Below are 18,710 nucleotides of genomic sequence, written 5' to 3'. Positions count from 1 at the left end.
CAAGGGCAGGGTGCAGTGTATGGTTAAGGTAGGACATATAGTAATGTGTTTTATATGTCCTGACAGTGAAATATTGCTAAATTCGTTTTTCGCTGTTGCAAGGCCTGTCCCTCTCATAGGTTAACATGGGGGCTACCTTTACATCCGATTAAAGAGTAGATTCCCTTTGGGAGCGGATGGGCAGGAGGAGGTTAGTAAAGTTGATTTTAAGATTGTGCGCTTGAAAACGCCACTTTTAGAAAGTGAGCATTTTCTTGCTTATACCATTTCTGTGACTGCCTGTTTGCGGATTCCCTGTCTGGGTCAGTTTGACAGTTGGGCTGGTTGCACCTCACACTAGACAGTGACACAAAGGGAGCTGGGGTGTAGCCTGCATATCCTGATGAGCCCTCTGTGCTAGGAGGGAGTAGAGGAGTGGTCACTCGCACCTGAAAGGGCTGTGCCTGCCCTCACACAATGCAGTCTCCAACCCCCCTGGTGAGTGTCTGGGGCCTGGCATGGGCAAATGTGTCACATTCCAAAGAGACTTTACTTTGAAGTAGGCCTACTTCAAAGGAGAAACTGGGTAAAAGAGCTGAAGAACTGAGGAAAAGTGCTGCCCTGCCTGTGACTGTGCTTTGTGGAGCTATCCTGCAGTTGCTGCTTCTACCAGAGTAAGAGGGCAAAGACTGGACTTTGTGTGCCTTCCATCTTGTGAAGAAATCTCCAAGGGCTTGAGTTAGAGCTTGCCTCCTGTTGTTTGAAGTCTCAGGGACAGCAAAGACTTCTCTCTGCCAGCACCTGGAGACTCCTGCTCTGACAAGTGGTGCCCTATCCAGTCCCTGGGCCCTTGAAAGGAAAGCTGGTGGAAATCCAAGGAAATCGACTTCAGACGACTCCGGACCGCCGCCGCTGCTGAATCCGGGGACGCCGCCTGCCCCCGACGCCGTGACCTTCGCTGGAACGCGACGCTCTTCGCAGGCCCGACGCCACTGCAGCCCCGCTGAAGTCCGAGACTCCGTGGAAGTTGCCGCACCACGTCGTGACCGACGCTGCTCGAAGTGCGAGGATTCAACGTTTCGCACAGATGCCGCGATCCCCGACTTTGCGCATCGGCTTGTTTTCACTCTTTCCCAAAGGTACTGTACTTGGGGGTCTATGCGACTCCGTGTCCGGCGCCGCTGGGTCGGCTTGTTGGGAACGACTCCGTCACGACGCCGTGTTAACATCTCATCGAAGCATTTTTGTTTCTAAGCGCTATTTTTTAGTTTAATCTTTAAAAATTCATAACTTGACTTGTGTATGTTGGATTTTTGTCGTTTTGGTCTTGTTTTGTTTAGATACATATTTCCCATTGTTCTAAACTGGTGTTGTCATTTTGTAGTGTTTTCATTAAGTTACTGTGTGTGTTGGTACAAATACTTTACACTTAGCACTCTGAAATTAAGCCTACTGCTCTGCCAAGCTACCAAGGGGGTGAGCAGGGGGTTAGCTGAGGGTGATTCTCTTTTACCCTGACTAGAGTGAGGGTCCTTGCTTGAACAGGGGGTAACCTGCCTGTCAACCAAAGACCCCATTTCTAACACCCAGCAAGAGATTGTGGCTGTTGCTTGACCAGGTTCACGCTGCATCCAATTTCTTACAATCAAAGACTGACTGATCTTTTTTTATTTTTTATTATAACCGCATCTTAAGACCATTCAATAAATATTACGAGAATCCTGGTCTTTTGTTATCATCTGCTTGTTTAATAATCATTTCAATATTTTTCTTCACACATGCAATTGCCTAACCTTCCTTATACCATTCCTTCTTGTTAAACAATCAGCAGAATCACCAAAGATTTTTTTAAAGAAGTAAGGTTGGATTGGTTATTCAAGAATGTGGATAATTTCTAATCTATGTCTTTAATAACTATTTTGCTGTCTTTACTTTAATACAATAAAACGCTTGTCACTAAAAGCAGGGCATGCATCTTGGCAGCTGAAGATGTGGAAGTCACACACTTTAGACCCAGAATGGCTAAAGGGCAAATTTTGAAAGATATTTGTAAAGAAAAATTAGGTTACATAGTTTGGGGGACAGTAGACAAAAAAAATTGTATTGTAATATTTGCGCTACAATGGCTTGACTGTTGATTTAATTCAGGACTTTTCATCTATCAGTATCATGCATGCTGCAATGTGCTGAGGAGTTTCCTCCAGGCATTAAGGCCTGCAAAGGGACTACGCAAAGGATCCATGCTGGTAACCTGAAGAGAGGAAAAAAACTTGCATCAATCAAGTAGAGGGGTTACGTATTCAGTTTCTAGCATTCTGCATGGGGAAACTTCAAAATGATCTTTGAAATGGCAAACAGGGAATCCCACAGGTGCCAAAATGTATTAAGGCAGCAGAGTATTTTCAAGATAACCTTACCGGTCAATAGTGTAAAAATCAAATGGTCCTTCTTTCTTCTACACTTCTGCTGGGATAAGGTAACCGAAGCAGGAATTCCTGAAGAAACTGACCCCTGAACGTAGAAGAGGCATTAAGCTTTCTTGTACATTCTTGGCAGTCTTTATTACACTGTAGACACAAATATCTTAGGGTAAATAGGGAGTCATTATTGCATGCTTATAGCACTAGAAATGCAAATTGGACATTCACCTTTCCCTTGGATTATTTTAAGGGAAAAGAAAGAAGGGACGAATTCTAGAGGGGAACACTGATGGTTTCTACCAATTCAAACATCTCCCACTGACAAGGGAGTAAAGAGGACTTGCAGGGCATGACAGTGGTATTCATGTCTTGCTTAAGTTCAGAATATAGGAATTAATTATTTAGAAGCTGGAAATGAGGAAACTATGTTTGTAGTAAGACATACTTACTATTGCTAAATGTGGTCATTTGACAATGCTTCAGGACAGTCCTTTATAAATCAACATGGGCAAATGATGCAATTGTTTGATGGCACTTAGGTGCTGTGTAAAAGACGATTACATTAAGTTTGTTTAGTGAATAAATGCCGGTGTGTTAAAGTATATGCAGGCAATCTGATTAAAGAAATTATATGGGGACCCAAAGTGTACATATGTCTATTAGTTTATAACTATCCTTTTTCAAGTGCAGTCCTATCCACATGGATAGTGCCGTGCATTACAACAACATTAGGAGGAATAAAAGAGTGTAAAGAAATTGTTGAAGTGTGAGGCAAATTGTGACAAGAACAGTAGGCTGTTGATACCCTTTGTTAGAAATGGGGTCTTTGGCTTAACTTCAGAGTGCTAGGTGTAAAGTATTTGTACCAACACACACAGTAACTTAATGAAATCACTACAGAATGACACAACACAGGTTTAGAAAAATAGAGAATATTTATCTAAACAAAACGGGACCAAAACAACAAAAATCCACAATACACAAGTCAAGCTATCAATTAAAAACCAAAAAGAGTCTCCATGTAATTTTAAACACACACTAACACCATTAGCGTACAAATGTACCTTAGGTGCGTAAAAAATAACCCCGCACGGGTGAGTTTGCATCAAAAACGGCTTGCGATGCGTCGATTTCACTCACAAGCGAGACCTTGCGTTGTTTCTCCTTACGTCAGGTCAGGTGCGTCGTTTCTTCCCTCCGCAGGAGAGCGATGAGTCGATCCGGTCAGAACTCTCGGTTTCCGGGCAGGCCTTGCATTGTTTTTACATGTCCAGCGGTGCTTGCGTCGGAAATCCAGCCGCATGATGATTTGAAAACCACGCAGTGTGGGTTGCTATCTCCCAGCCTCCATCAGGTGCAGCAGCCTTTGAGACCAATAGTAATGCCCAAGGACTGCTGGAGTGCTCAATAATCCCTAGGGTTAGCATCTTGGATGCCTCATCCTTAATGAATGCCCTGACCCCGTCAGTCACCCTGAAAACTTTTTGTTTAATGAGTGTACCCAGTGTCCATATCATGTGTACACAAGTGTGTGACTCCTGGGATCAGGGAAAACAGTGAGGCAAACTGTTCCAGCACGTGGCGACAGTCACCCTGCTGCTCCTCAGTCAGGGAGGGAGAGAGGATCACTCCCTCCACAGACCCATCTTTTTCTCCTGCAGACAGGAGGTCAGGAAAAGGCTCACTCTCCTCCTCCACCCCATCATCTGTTGCAAGGAGCATGGACAGTTCAGTCAGCTCAAAGTGAGGTTTGAGGCGGTTGACATGCAGGACCCTTAAAGGGTTCCTTGGAGACTGCAACTCCACCAGGTAGGTGACATCACTCTTGCGCTCCACCACCTCAAATGGCCCAGTCCACTTATCCTGGAGCGCCCTCGGCTCCACTGGTGCCATCACCCACACTTTCTGACCAGGTTGAAACTTTACCAGAGTGGCATTCCGGTCATACCACCATTTCATATCCTCCTAGCTTGCTTCCAGGTTCTACTGAATGAGACTCCTGAAGTGGGCAGTCTGGTTTCTCAAAGCCAGCATGCAGCTAAATACATCCTGGGGGGGTTTACTAGGAGCTTTCTCCAAAGCCTCCTTCACCAGACTCAAAGTTCCCCTCACCGGATGGCCATGGATCAGCACAAAGGGACTAAACTAAAGTCCCTTTTGAGGCACCTCCCTGTAGGCGAACAGAAGGCATGCAAGAGGACGTTCCACTTCCACCTCAAGGGCTCTGACAGGCCCATGATCATGCCTTTCAAGGTGCGGTTGAATCTCTCGACCAGACCATTACTTTAGGGGTGGTAAGGTGTGGGGAACTTGTAGGTCACCACACACACACTTTCCACAGAGACTTCATATACGTGGATATGAAGTTGGTACCCCCTATCAGATACCACTTCCTTGGGGAACCCTATGCGGGTAAAAACCCCCATCAGTGCACGACCCACCACAGGGGAAGTGACTGACCTCACAGGAACGGCTTCTGGGCACCTGAAGCACTGGGGTACCACTAGCACACGAGCTGACCCAGGCTCAGGAACCTTAGGCTCGCTGTACAGGAGGTCCTCCTCCCAATAAATCAGGCGTGATCCTGGCTCCTTGCCAGCCACCTGGTCTGCACCCTGCTGCCGAAAAAAGTAGGGCATGTCTTCTGTGCTGCACAGAATGCTTCCCTGGTAGGCCCCCCTTCCCGCTGCCACTGTGACCTCCCCCAGTTCAGCCACTTGTTCCCCTGTAGGCTCCGGGGCATCACCCTCAGGCTCTGCCACCTCCTGGAGCATGGGAACTTCTGGTGGCCGGTTTCCCGCGCCCCCTTCCCTTCTTCTTCTTGGTGGTCCCCGTGGCCACTGTTTCAGGCTCCAGGGGCTCTTGACTACCCTGTCAGGCTGCCATTGACCGGGTGGATACGTATACCCACCCAGGCAGACCCAACATCTCCAAGTGAGACCTGTGTTCCACCTCCTTCCAAGGGGAATCCTCCAGGTCATTGTGTGTCAATTTTTCAGCCGCAGATCGGAGTTGCATCGTTCTTTTCCCTGCACTGCATTTTGTACGTGGATTTGTTCCTCTTAGGCTGTCAGCTTCTTCTTTCAAGGTCTCAGGAACTGGATTGGCACCACAAGGCCCCAGGTTCTGGCAGAGAGAAGTCTTTGCTGTCCATGAGACTTCAAACAACAGGAGGCAAGCTCTAAATCAAGACCTTGGAGCTCTTCTCAAGATGGAAGGCAACGAAAGTCCAGTCTTTGCCCTCTTACTCTGGCAAAAGCAGCAACTGCAGGATAGCTCCACTTTTCAGGAATCCCCTAGATGCCTCCTGCTTTATCTGTCAGCATCCCCAGGGATTAGGGTTAATCATATCTCCGTTCTTGGTTAAACCTTCATGTTTCTAAGTAAACATAATGTGCTGTGTTACACAATTGGTTTTATCAATGCTTGTTTTACCAATGCTTGTTTGCTAATGTGAGCAGGTGAAGACATGTGCTTCTAATTGGGCGTGGTGACTCATCTCAACTGCTTTCCTGATTGGCTATAAATAGCAGAGTGAAGCATGACTTCCCGCTTGGCTTTGTTTTGCTTCCTGATCTCAGCATCTGACTTGGCAGTCCAGCCCCTGCTGTCATCCTCGTATTCAGGACTTTTGAGGCAATTCTTTTCTTCATTCCTGTACCAGCTGACACCAGGCATTCCTCCAGCACACCAGAAAAGACTGCAGCTAAGTGACTAATATTGTTCTTTGAGCGCTGCGCTTTTCTAGAAGAGCTGGTGTATTTCAGACCTCGTATTTTGGAGTGCTTATCTTGAAGAGACAAATGCATTTCTGAACATTCTACATTATTATTGTAGTTACTTGCCTAAATGTGCTTCAGGAAATCTGCTTGAGCTTAAGTACTATAAAAAGTGGCAGTGCAATTTTAAAAGAGCATTTACGTGACTTTTCTTTCTCTAATAGCATAACCCTTGGATTTAAATTGTGTCATTCATGCCTGTGTTTCAGGTTTGAGGATGTTTCCTTTTTGAAGGGTTTTTCACACACAGAGTGAAACCAAACCAAACTGTGCCACCCTAACAGTTTGAACCCAGAGTGGACATTTGTATTTCTTCCTTTTAGTTTAACCCTATGCATGCAGGAAAGTTATATGTGATATAATTAATGCCCTTGTTTGTCTTTCTTGTGCATAAGTGCAACCACAGTTCTAACTGTAGTGTGCAACAGTGAATCTCTGTGAAGTCAGCCCTAGTGTTGCAGTACTTATTGTTATGGTACTCAGTTTGGGTTTTTGGCAATGCAGTGTTAGTAATTGTGCCAACAGTTATCATTATCCAAGAAAAGTGCTGGAGCATCCCCGTGTTCTTCTACCGCTCCTGTGCCCATATCAGAAAGAGAGATTCAGTTTCAAGGAAGTTGAGTGCACTGACTCTACTATCACTCTGTCAACAACGACCTGCCCCCCGAAGATACAGGGTGCCTGGCTGTGCCGGCAAGACGTGGCAGTGTTTTGTCACTTTCTTTTCCACACCCCCTTTCCTTTTGGAACACCTGCCTGGTTTTCTGTGTCCACCAGGAAGTGCCGAGAGGTGTTCCAGGAGGTCGGGGGGGGGGGGCATACCATCACCCCTGCAGACATCCTGCTTTTCAGGTGAGTGGCCCAGTCTCGACACACAAAGCAGTCACAGACTGGACAACTTTTCTTCCTCAGCTCTTCACCAGGTAGAGGTTCCTCTTCGTTTCCATAAGTGTTCTAAAGTCTGTGGTTCTGGGTGCCCTTCTTTTACCCAATTTCTCCTTTGAAGTGGGCCTACTTCAAAGCAAAGTCTCTCTTGTTTGTGAAATCCTGCCTTGCCTAGGCCAGGTCCCAGACACTCACCAGGGGGTTGGAGACTGCATTGTGTGAGGGCAGGCACAGCCCATTCAGGTGTGAGTGACCACTCCTCCCATCCCTCCTAGCACAGATTTCTCATTAGGAAATGCAGACTACACCACAACTCCCTTTGTGCCACTGTCTAGTGGGAGGTGCAACCAGCACAACTGTCAGACTTACCCAGACAGGGAATCCACAAACAGGCAGAGTCACAGAAATCGTATAAGCAAGAAAATGCCCACTTTCTAAAAGTGGCATTTTCAACCACTCAATCTTAAAATCAACTCTACTAAAATATGTATTTTTAAATTGTGAGCTCAGAGACCCCAAACTCCGCTCCCAAAAGGAATCTACACTTTAATTAGACTTAAAGGTAGCCCCCATGTTAACCTATGAGAGGGACAGGCCTTGCAACAGTGAAAAACCAATTTAGCAATATTTCACTATCGGGTCATATGAAACACATTACTATGGGGGTCATTCTGACGCCACCGACCACGGGAGCACGGCCAACTGGCTGGCGGTGCTCCCACGAGGATTCTGACCGCGGCGGTTCAGCCGCGGTCAGAAGCGGAAAGTCAGCGGTCTCCCGCCGACTTTCCGCTGCTCGGGGGAATCCTCCATGGCTGCGGAGCGCGCTCCGCAGCCATGGGGATTCTGACACCCCCTACCGCCATCCTGTTCCTGGCGGGTCTCCCGCCAGGAACAGGATGGCGGTAGGGGGTGCCGCAGGGGCCCCCGTAAGAGGGCCCCGCAAAGTATTTCAGTGTCTGCCATGCAGACACTGAAATACGCGACGGGTGCAACTGCACCCGTCGCACCCCTGCAACTACGCCGGCTCAATTCTGAGCCGGCGTCCTCGTTGCAGGGGCATTTCCTCTGGGCCGGCGGGCGCTCTTTTGGAGAGCGCCCGCCGGCCCAGAGGAAATGTTAGAATGGCCGCCACGGTCTTGTGACCGCGGTGCGGTCATTTGGCGGCGGAACCTTGGCGGACGGCCTCTGCCGTCCGCCAAGGTTAGAATCAGGCCCTATATGTCCTACCTTAACCATACACTGCACCCTGCCCTTGGGGCTACCTAGGGCCTACCTTAGGGGTGCCTTACATGTAAGAAAAGGGAAGGTTTAGGCCTGGCAAGTGGGTAAACTTGCCAAGTCGAATTTACAGTTAAAACTGCACACACAGACACTGCAGTGGCAGGTCAGAGACATGATTACAGAGCTACTTATGTGGGTGGCACAACCAGTGCTGCAGGTCCACTAGTAGCATTTGATTTACAGGCCCTGGGCACCTCTAGTGCACTGTACTAGGGACTTACTAATAAATTAAATATGCCAATCATGGTTAAGCGAATCACAAACACATTTTGCAAAGGAGCACTTGCACTTTAGCACTGATTAGCAGTGGTAAAGTGCCCAGAGTAACAAAAGCAGCAAAATCGGAGTCCAGCACACATCAACAACCTGGGAAACAGGCAAAAAGTTAAGGGAGTCCATGCCAAGGATGAAAAGTCTAACACCCTTGTAAAGGTTAGGGCACTTGGGGTGATAAGTATACCATACAGGTATTAGGGCCCAAGTTCATTCCCCAAAACATGAGAAGCGTATTCTGTGTGTTAGAATTTCTTTGTGCAAGGGATTTCTAGTGTGATTTGATATTGGCTTCCACTGTGCCCAGCTGTGATCAGGTTGTCCTTAAAATAAGAGGACGGTTTTATATGCAGCATATTTTTAGTTTTTTGAGCCTCCATGAGAAATTAATGTGAGCCAATCGCTCAATGGGTAATATGATAGAGACCACTTTTAGAAAGCAAGGCAAAGACTGCTTGGGTGATATGTTCGCCATCGATATTAGAGTGCAGCATAGCTTATAAACCGATCTGATCAGGTTACCTTACATTGTAGCTGTGTAGCTACCTGTGGCATTTGTAGGATGACATCTCATACCACATTTTTTTTGTACTTATTTGAATTATTTAAATCATTCTCCAAAGGCAAAAAAAGTGTGTTTGTGTCACGGTTTCGGGCAGGGCTGATCAGGACTTTGGTTGGGACACCCCTTGAGGTCACCGAAGATCCTAAAGAGGTAGTACACTGGGGCAGAGGAGCAGCTAAAGGCATACACAGAAAGGACAGCTATGGATAGGCACAGGAAACAGGAAAGTAAAAGCAGAGCAACCCTTGTGCGAACAAACAGGAAACAGATTACCAGTGGACAAACACGCTGGGGTGTACACAGAGTAAGGCGCAGAACCTCCCACAGTGACAGGGAATCTCAATGCCTCTGTGCAGTTTGCTCTTACAGATAGTCACCCTGCCAGCCCCATAGAAAGGAGGCAGCAGAAGTGATTCTGTCTCTGGACCCTAGAGCACAAACAAGGATAGTACTTACATACACAGGACACGCTCTTGTGGGTCCAGCTCGAAACACAGTGGCGATTCCTGAGAAAACAGCAATAGCACACTGTCACTGTTAGGCACGAAATACAACGTATAACACTGGACAAGGATAGGGGCTGGAATTGCCTCCTGGAAACCAGGAGCCAACCCCAGTACACAGGAGGACACGTATACACTGGTGAAGACTGATAGAACACTTACCAGACACAAAGAACCAAGAAGAAACAGAAACAGAAGGGAACAAACAAAGAGGCAGAGGCAAGAACTAGGAACAGGCTCAGGCTGAAGCAAAGGCGGGTCTAGGACTTGAAAACAGGGCGCAAACTTCTGGCTGGGACAGACAGAGACAGGACTGGGAAACTGAGAACAGGCTCTGGCTGGAACAGGCAAGGACAGGACTGGAATACAGGGAGTAGGAAATGAGCAGTAAACAGGACTGGGAAACAGAGAGAAGGTTCAGGCTGAAACAAGGCAGGAGCAGGGCAGAGAAACAGGGAGCAGGCTTTGGAAGAAACAAACAGGTACAAGGCTAAGAAGCAGGGAGCAGACTCTGGCTGGAACAATCAGGAGCAGGGCAGAGAAACAAGAAACAGGAAACAGGATCAGGCTGGAACAGAACAGGAACAAAACTGGAACACCATCCGACAAGGGGTCTGTAACACCAAGGAATTGAAGTCCGATGCACGACGGGGAGCTTGAGGAAATGGCTGCTTATAAGCAGTTCCAAGCTGGGCTGCACAGGAGAGGTTTCAGGTGTGTGTGGTTTTGGACACTTGCAAGTCCTGGAGGAGAGGATCCAGTGAAAAGGAGCAACTGGATTTCTCCCATTGAAAACAATGGGAAACAGAATCCGGGTTTTCCTGACTACCAAGCTATGCATTATGGGATTTGCAGTACCAAGAAGCAAATGTAGTCCTACACAAGTGTAACATGGAGAAAAGAGAAACAAACAGGAGTCAGCTAGGGACTCTAGATAGGTGTTCAAGGTGATTCCCAGGCTTCTGACAGTCCCCTTACAGCGCCCCCTGGAAATGGGACGACCGAGTCGTAACAGTTTGACGGTGGGGGAGGAGGGGCCACCAAATCTTTATGATAGTTACATAAATATATCTACCTGCTCACACTGCCTTCCATATTAACCTTGAGTTTGCAAGCTCCAGCAATACTGTTTTGTAAATGGGCCAACACTCATATCACTTATCTGCTGCTACATAAATTGTGATATCAGTCCCAATCCCTTTCTGTCTGGAAAACCAAAACAGAGTGATTTGTCAGTACAGTTTGTAATGCCCATTTGCCAAACTTTTCCACTTTCCTCTTGTTAGGCTAACTGCCAGTCTCAACAAGTATTCAATTAAATAAATCTCCTTAAAAACATCTGTCTCTTTGCTTCCAGAATTTTGAAACATTTGATTCCATTAGTGTTGCTTCTCATCAGTCCACTTGTGATGAGCCCTTTGGTTATCCCCTTCTCAATCATTTTTAAAATGTAAAGTTTTTTTGTTACTGTGTACTACTGCTCCTTTCTGAGCTCAGTCTAGGCTTTATATTGTTGCATGTACCAATGAATCACACCAAGCTATGTTGTTATCTTAATGGCTGGAATCCTAATTTCTGATAACCAGTTCTTAAATTGTCCACATGAACAGAGCCTCTGTCACACATACTGTTTAAAAAAATTGCCCATCACCGTGATTCAAGAGCGTTCCTCCAAAACAGCTGCAGGTTAAATTAATACTCTATAAAGTATCTTGGAAACTGATATTGTAAGCCCACGCGTCCCATACCGAAGCCACAGATCATAAGTATCATTAAACGTCAAATGACGGACATACAACTGTAAAAAATAAAAATTCTGCAAAACACTTAAGATTTTTGTAAAGAAACAGAACATCCAGATGAGGAAGAAACTTCTTTATTTAAGTCCAGCATATATACCCCAGGCTGTACACAATCCTTCCCCTGCTCCTCAAACTCCCCTCAAGCTCAAATCACAACATTCTCAGGCACTGGAACCCCTAACCCAGTAACATTACTATGAACCTTACATATGGAAGATATCACACATCTCCCTCCCATTAACAAAATAGAGAATAAAGCAACCCAGCATAGGTCAGGATACAAAGTATCACAAAAAAAGTACTGAAAGGAACGCCAAAGTTACACCAACAAACACTATAAATATACACAAAGTGAAGATGTAAATATATCTTATATCTATATAAAAAAGTATTACTTTGGCAAAACAAGAGTTAGGTGGGTAACACACAGTACATTAGAGGAAGCAATCATAATCCCTCAAATAACTCTGTTTCTTACAACATAGCCTACATTTTCTCACACCATCAACCCCATTAAACCCTTTACTATTTACATCACTTACAACCCTTTCCTTAGTAACCACCACACTCAGTAGCTTTACCACTCTACTGAGATATTATGATATTCTGTTCTGACAGCATTATTGAATACTTTAATCACTTTTATCGGCGACACAAATTTGGACTGCATCAGAGTAGACTCATTCCGAGGATATCTTATTCTTACCATGTCACCCACTTGTGCGTGTCTTCTTCACCACTTTGCAAATATCAAATCTCCTCTTTCCCCACGAGAACTCTTTTTTAAAATTCATTTGTATCCTTCTTGTGCCCTTCATGCTCAACACTCACACCACAATTAGTCCTGTCATACACCTATGAAGGGCACACCAATGTACTAGCTCTACTTTTCTGAAACAACTCAAAAGGTCTTAAACCAGTCATCATATGCAGCGTCACTCTGTAGTTCTTGATTTTGTTGTACAATTCCTTCCTCCAACACAATTGACCCAATACAGCTCTTTTTCTGGCTTTCTTCAAAACCCTGTTGACCTCTGCACCAATCTGTTAGTCCCTGGATGATATAACAGTCTTTTATGCTTAATTTCTTCACCACACAGAAACTTCTCCATCTCCTTGGACACAAACTGAACTCCATTGTCCAGACAAAATAGCAGTGGAAAAGCCTTTGCTTTCGAAAATCGGTTCATAGTAATTAATCACATAATTTGTCTCATTGGAATTTGTTATTTCAAAATCGGCCCATCTTGAGTACATATCAGTTAGAGTAATAACATATTTGTCAACACTAGAAACCTTAACAGGACCTAAAATGTCCAAAACATCAACCTCCCAAGGTCCTTTGGGCAACTTTCTTAAAACCATGGTTGGCATGCTATACTTAGTTTTGTCACACTGCAGGCACTCCATACACTTCCTCACGGATCTTTCAGCTTGTATGATCATATCAGGCCACCAGTACATTTGTCTTAATAACTTCTTTGTTTAATTGTTTAAATGCCAGGAATCAATTTCATCTCCCTCTTTGATACACAAGTTCACTCCTGTCTTTTCAATATCCCTTCAACAAGTCCTTCAACTTTGCTTGTTCATTCCAATCCTCTTTAATACATTTAACCCTTGCTGCAACTCCACATCCTAGCTCACTTCATTCACTTGTCCTCTTATTATGCGGTCTCTGATCAGGCACACCACAAAATCATTCTTTTGATTGTTACTCATTCCTTGTTGGGGTGTGTGAAGGGGATTAGTTGTAATCTGGTAAGTTGTTCTTCACACCAGGCACATATGTAATATTGAATCAGAATTCTTGCAATGACGCTACACATTTTCTTATCCTCACTGAGATAGTATCAATACCTTTCTATTTGATATTTCTTTCTGAGGTTTACGATCTATTTTGATTGTGAAACTACAACCCCAACAGTTTCTCTCAGTTTATGCACCACTCAATGGCCAGTGCCTCCTATTCGCTTACGGGGTAATTTAATTCCTTTTTAGATAAATTCAAAGCTAGGTTTCCTACTGGTAATATTTAAAAATCCTGTCAGTGTTATGTAAATGAAAATGCAAACAATACAATTAAAATCTCAGCTTTCCTTGCCTTATTAAGAAGGAAGCGGAATGTATTTCGATGATTTGCCAAGAAGCTCCCGAACTGACCGTCAAATCCAAAATGATTTTAAAATTATTAATAATACCTATCGGAAGCAAATTTAGGAATAGAAGGCAAGGAAAAAACACAATCTTTGGGTAAAGACCTGATTTTTAAGTAAAAAAAAGTAACTCACAGGGGTTTTGGAAAATGGTAAACAACCTAAATAAAGCCCCCATGATCTTAAAAGTTCTGACATTTTGGGATCATGTTGGACCGACTTTAACTCAGCATTTTAATCAAAATGAAGAAATTAAAAAAGATGTGTTCAATATGGGAGGCATAGTGGACAATTTGCGCCCAGGAGCGGGTATTAATAAGGCCCATGAATGTCAAAAGGGAGCTACAGAACTAACATTCTCTGTGACTCAGGTCACTTGACTGATTAATAGGAGTAGGCAGGCAGGGGCTCCAGATCCAAACAGGATCCCAAATGATCTATACAAAACAGATGCAGGATTTTTGGCAGAGAGGCTGGTGGCGGTTTTTAACAAATCCTTAGAGCTTGAAATAATCCCAAGTTTTTGGAAGGGCGCAATAATGCATCCAATTTTTAAAGGGGGAAATCCCTCCTCCCCGGAGAATTACCACTTAATTACTTTGACAGACTCGGAGGCAAAATATTATGCGGGTTCACTTCTAGAGGACCTTCAGAGCTGGGCAACTGATAATCATATTATCCCTGCAATTCAGTCAGGTTTCATTAAAGGGCCAGGAACTGCAGTTAATATCCTACCTCTCTCTATTATTATGGACAAAGGTAAGCAAAAAAAATCAACCCCTGTTTTTGTGCTTTTAAACAGGTACAGCATAGTAATTTGTGGGTAAAGATGGCCTCCTGGGGTATTCCTGCCTTGTTACTAAAAGTCATACAGATGTTACACTGATACTTAGGTTAGAGTGAAGGTAGGGGATGGCTCCTCTCTTTCTATCAAGGAAAATTGAGATAAAACAAGGTCTCAAGCCGGGCTGCATGCCTGCACCATATCTTTTTAATCTTTTTTTTTTTAAATCAGATTTGACCGTTAAGTTAAACAAGATGAATGCGCATCCTCCAAAGATTGGAGACTTGTTTATCTCAAACTTGCTTTATACAGATGACGTAATCCTTTTAAGTCAAACCAAAGTAGGGTTATGGCGACTTATTGCTAACCTAGCCGAAATTGCTGAAGCGAATGGAATGATAATAAATGAGAGGAAAACTAAAGGTATGGAAGTAATCAACAGAGTACAAGTGGCACCTTCAAAGGCAAGAACTAGAACAAGTAAAATCATATAGATATTTGGGCATATTATTTGATGAGAGGGGATCCTTTATTCCCCAAAATTGGATTTACAGCAGAAAGGAAACACACTGTTGCTTGCTCTCCGCATGTTGCAAAGATCGCAAGACGGCCCCAGTTATCAAACTCTGCCACAAGTAATTGCTGCTAAATTAACACCAGGCATTAGCTATGGAAGTGAAGCTCTACAAGGAAGAGATATTGACATTTTGAATGGGATAGTTGGAAAAGTATTCAGGTTCCTGTTCTATCTTCCAGGGAATTCCTCTCAGATCAGGCTAGGGTTCGGAAACCTGAACCAAACTGTAGAAAAGAAGGGTAACTATATTAAGATTTGAAAAAAAATTACAACAAACAAAGGGGAATCAATTGTGTCAGGCACTTTAGAAGGAGATGAGTCTGAATTCTCTGGCTCCATCCCGGCAATATTTAAATGAGGCCCTGGATGACTTGGGAGCTCGGTCATTATGGGATGAAAGTTTCCCTTATGATGCAGTTAAAAAAAATCATAAACCTCACAATGAAGATCAAATCTTTAATTACGGACAAGGGTCTTCTTGTGGGCAGATCCCACTCGTGGATGATAGTAAATGAGTATAAAACCCTGAAATACCAGTTATATCTTGAGTTGGGATGGTCAAAAAAGATAAAGATTTATTTATTAAATATAGTTTCGACCATCTCCCAGGTTGTGCTAACACAGTCCCTTGGGAACGTTCTGTTTTAAATTCCGCATGTATCCTGTGTGGTTGCTTGTGGGAAAACCTCACCCACCAGGTTTGTCTATGTAGGGGGTTACTGAACAAACGTAGAAGGCTTTTGAAGGACGCCTTTAGTCAGAGAGGTATACGAACGTGTAGGCAAGCGGTGATCACCCGTTTTAAATCATCGGATATTACTCTGAATGCAAGATTAACAAAATGTTTATGCCTGACATCAAAGAAATTGTATGCACAAAGTAAGATGAATTTAAATGAGGCAGTCAAATGAGTCCCTTTATATTATGTAATTTGCATTTTTTTTCTTTCTTTTTTTTAGTGTTTAAAACTGCTACTTTCTTTCATTTTTCAAAATCCCAGAAAGCAAAGTGTACACTAGGTATAGTCTAAGCACTGGTACACTTTAAAATCACTTACCTTGTTATGATAGGCTATATGGTTTTAAGGGGAACGTTTCTTGCCTGTTAAATATCTTTTTAGTGAGACTAACAAAATTTTTATGCCAGACATCAAATAAGTATGCACAAAGCAAGATGAACTTGAACAAGGCAGTTGAGTGAATCCTTTTAAAGTATGTCAATTGTATCCTTTAAAAGTGTTTGAAATTACTACTACTTATTGTTTTTCAAAATCCCTAAAACCAAAGTATTTACGATGTACAGTCTAAGCACTGGTGAACTTTAAAATCACTTACCTTGTTGTTATAGGCTACATGGTTTTAGGAGAACGTTTTTAGTTGTAATATATCCTTTTTGTACCTAGTTTTATGTAGTGTATTTAATTTTTAATGATTTTATGGGTCCACATTATAAATGTATTTATGAGTAGCACTGTTTTACTTGGATGGTGTATTGTTTTTGATTAATTATGCACTTTAATAAAATACATTGAAAATTAAATCTAATTCTGTGTCCTGCAAACTCCGGGAAATAAATAGAATGGTATATTCTACGTCTTCATACTGTTGTAACAGAATACCCCCTAAACCCTTTGAACAGGCACCCGTCATAACTGTGTCATGATCTGGTTCAAAACTTTGTAAAGAAGAGGCTTTGGACAGACATGATTTAATTTGATTAAATTCTCTCTCACACTTACCATTCAATGAAAACACTGAACCCCTTTTCAACAAAAACCTCATATTTAGTGTCTTCTCTGCAAATTTGGAAACGGACTTACTGTAATGTCCCGACAGTCCCAAAAATGTAATAACCTCTTTACAGACAGGAGTGGTCATGTTGTTGATTGTATCGACCAACTCACTTCTAGGTTCAATACCAGAGGATGTGATTTTGTGGCCTAAGTAATCAAACTCTTTGAGGTTGGATTTACAACTCTTAGCCTTTACTATTAAACCATTCTCTCTTAACCTTCCGAAAACATCATGCAGACATTGATTATGCTCTTCACCATCACACCCAAATACCAAAACATTGTCTGGAAATGTTTGCACCACACACACCTTTCAATGTATTTTCCATCTTTCTTTGAAAGACAGCTGTAGCTGAAGTCAGCCCAAAAGGCATCCTCAGAAACTTGAAAGTTCCAAATGGTGTGATAAATGCTGTCAAGTCATGTGAGTCTTGATGTACCTTCACCTGATGGTATGCCAAGGCAAGATCGATGGAAAATAATTTTTTTCATCCCTTCAGCATTGACAACAGTTTGGTGAAGATGGACAAAGGTTAATGATCAACTAGAACACCCTTGTTAAGTTCAAATAAGTTCACACACAATCTCACTTCCTCATTGAGCATACGTGCCATGACCAATAGGTGCAAGCCATTCAGTGGCCTCAACTTCCTCTATAATTCCATTCTCCTTCAACTTTTTTAACTCCTCATACATCTTCTCTCTAACCATTACAAGTACAAACCTCACCCAGTAATATTCTTTGGAAGCTTACATAATGAAAGATACCACAATATTTCAACCAATGTATTTGCCTTTCGACCAATTACAAAAGTGAGATTTTTTACATATGGGTCTGTTAAAAGTTGTAAGGATGAAATGTCTTCATGTTTATAACGGTTGATGGAAAAGTAAATACTCCATGATAAACTGGATACAAATGGTGCATACATATCTGTACACATATTGAAGTCTGAAGTAACAACTTTATTTAAAATAAGTGACAAGGAGATTGACGTGAATTTACTAGTCTGAGAGAATCAAAAACACCCGTCAAGCTTGCATCTGGTGTCTTGCATTTAGAAGGCTAATTTGATTTGCATGTTTCATCTTCTCAAGTAGTGTACTGATCCTGTCAGGAGGACAAAGAATGGACTGTCTGTGCCAATAACTTAACCAGAGTCATTGCCTGATGAGTGGTTCTCTTTGCTACTGGGCTTCAAATTTCATTGATAAGTGAGATTTTATTATGCATTTAGACTTCTATCTTGTAATGTTCACATATCTTTCAGTTTCGTTATTTCCTCTTCACTGGATGAGAGTACAATCCACGGAATATTAGAAATACCCAAACTAGATATGAATTTAAACATTGTCAATTCTTGCAGGAAATGTACTCTGTTTCTCCAACACGAGACATCCAAGAGGGACAAAAGGTACAAATTATATGCCCATTTTCATAACTAACGGAGCCATTGCCATCCTGGCAACAAAACAATTTGTTAATTTCTCCACGCAGACTTCTAAATAGGTTTGGGCATTGCGAACAGAAAACATTTCTCAATATCTTTGTAAATTACTCTTGCAGCCTTTTAAAAGGTGTACGTTTGTGTTCCTTTCCCTGCTTTAAATATCCAGGACAAATGGATATTTGTCCTCCAAAAACAAAAAAAATACAACAAAAAAAAAAAATCATATTCAAAACAGACTTTATGTTCGACACATCAACATTCAACATTACATCTATATAGAAAAATAACTTTATACATGACATGCATAAACATAGTGCCATTCAATAGCCTTGGCTAAATCTTCAGATAGATCAAAATGTAGAAAGCAGTTGATTTTTTTTCCGTACACTGTAAAAATTAAGCTACAAAGTAAGACTAGACAAATCAGTTTCAGTGAAACTCTAAATTTTATTTGTTGACA

General features: G+C 42.9%; 1 protein-coding gene across 5 annotated transcripts in view; it reads right to left on the bottom strand.

The window, feature by feature from the left end:
• FYB2 (FYN binding protein 2) overlaps window positions 1-18,710 on the bottom strand; it is a 408,342-nt gene that overhangs the window by 186,110 nt on the left and 203,522 nt on the right. The window lies entirely within an intron of this gene.

This window comes from Pleurodeles waltl, chromosome 4_2, assembly GCF_031143425.1.
Source record: "Pleurodeles waltl isolate 20211129_DDA chromosome 4_2, aPleWal1.hap1.20221129, whole genome shotgun sequence".
NCBI classification, from domain to species: domain Eukaryota; kingdom Metazoa; phylum Chordata; class Amphibia; order Caudata; family Salamandridae; genus Pleurodeles; species Pleurodeles waltl.
This window is presented reverse-complemented; position numbering and strand designations above follow the sequence as displayed.